Raw genomic sequence first — 2,080 nt, forward strand, 5'->3', positions numbered from 1 at the left:
GATGCCAAAGATCTGAAGATGGCATCTTATCATAATGTCGTCCTAAAAATGTCGGCTCGGTTCGAGGGGCTCGAGTTCCATCACGTGGCCCGAGAAAGTAATCAAGCGGCAGACGCTCTTGCTCGTATCGGCGCCAAGCGCGACCCTGTCCCACCTAACATCTTTCTGGAAAGGCTTTTTAAGCCATCCATGGTGTGGCAGGGGGAAAGCGGCAATACTAGTCCGGATCCGAACACAACCCCAGATTCCGAACCCACCGATATCATCGGAGGCTCAGCCACCAAAATAACACCGTCGTCCCATCTCATATGGCAGTCATTGCCCCATGGACCGAACCCTTCTTGGCCTACCTTAATAGGAAAGAACTTCATGAGGATCAGAATGAGGCCCACTGCATTGTCCGGCATTCGAAGGCCTACAAGGTTCACAATGGAGAGCTCTATAAGAGAAGCGCTACCGGAGTACCTCAAAGATGTATCTCCGAGGAGGAGGGGCCGCAGCTCCTGGCTGAGATTCATGCCGGTCTCAGCGGGCACCACGCCGCAACTCCTGGCTGAGATTCATGCCGGCTCAGCAGGCACCACGCCGCAGCTCGGGCCCTTGTTAGCAAGGCCTTTCATAAAGGGTTTTATTGGCTGACGGCCCAAGCAGATGCACAGGACCTTGTCCAACGTTGCGTCGGATGCCAACTCTTCGCCAACCAAAGCCATATGCCCCCACTGCCCTACAAACAATCCCCATCACTTGGCCTTTCGCGGTCTGGGGACTGGATATGGTTGGACCCCTTAAAGGAGGAAGCCGTAAGAAAAAATATTTGTTGGTCATGGTGGATAAATTCACTAAGTGGATAGAGGCCAAACCAGTTAAAACGGCTGAGTCCGGGCCGGTGATAGAATTCATATCCGGCGTCGTACACCGTTATGGTGTTCCACATAGCATCATCACTGATAACGGCTCCAACTTTACAGCCGACAAAGTGAAAACCTGGTGCGCTAATCTAGGAATCAAGCCCGATTACGCCTCTGTCTATCATCCGCAGACAAATGGTGAAGTTGAACAAGCTAATGGTCTTATTATGAGCAGCATCAAGCCTAGACTAGTGCGGTCTTTGAAGGAAAATAGACACACACTAGGTTGAGGAGCTCGACTCCGTACTCTAGGGGCTGCGAACCATGCCCAATCGCACTACCGGATACACACCTTTTTTTCATGGTGTACGGGTGCGCATGTACGAAGAGAGAGAGAGAGAGAGAGAGAGAGAGAGGCCGAGCTCGATCGGCAGGACAGCCTAGACGCCCTGGCGAGGAGCGTGACGTTGCAAAAGCCTGTAATGCATTTTATCAACAACAAGCCCGCAGATATCAAAGCAGAGAAGTACGGGACAAGGCTTATAACGTTGGCGAACTTGTTCTACGCTTGCCGGAAAATAAAAAGGACAAACTCAAGCCCAAATGGGAGGGACCCTTCATCATTGACGAAGTTCTCTCCGGAGGAGCGTACCGCCTGCGTGATGCGTCAGATAATCGCCTCGAGCTGAACCCATGGAACGCGGCCAGACTCCGAAGATTCTATGCCTAAGCGCCGAACTCTTTGTTCGTCTCCTTCTCCCTGCTGTTTCCATAATACATTTTTTGGTCTTTCTCTCTCTTTTTGTTTTTCTCTTTAGCCTTAAAGCTTTCGTGCGGTTAGACCGCGCACCCCTGACGCACACATATGCTTTAAAATATGTACGTCCATTATACCTGGGGGCTTCTTGTACAGAAGCTTGCTATTATTACCCGAGCATCAAGCTCATCACATATGCGTTTTTCCCATATGTACCTTTTCTTCGCCATTATATGCATCGATATGACTTAAGTTTTGGACAAGCTGGGTTGCCTAGCTCCTGTGCTTATGCCCTACGTTCCCGTTAGTTCGGCTAGGGCACAAAGGGAGCACCTCTGCGATTGTTACTACCAGGTCATCCGTATGCGTACCTCAGGCTTGGTGAAGCCGAAAGCTAGCGTTCTTAAGGGAATATTCAGTCGGTGGATTAAAGATGTTTCTTGCATTCGCTCCATTGCGAACCCCCAAAAGATAT

The sequence above is a fragment of the Triticum dicoccoides genome, chromosome 6A (genome assembly GCF_002162155.2).
Source record: "Triticum dicoccoides isolate Atlit2015 ecotype Zavitan chromosome 6A, WEW_v2.0, whole genome shotgun sequence".
NCBI classification, from domain to species: Eukaryota; Viridiplantae; Streptophyta; class Magnoliopsida; order Poales; family Poaceae; genus Triticum; species Triticum dicoccoides.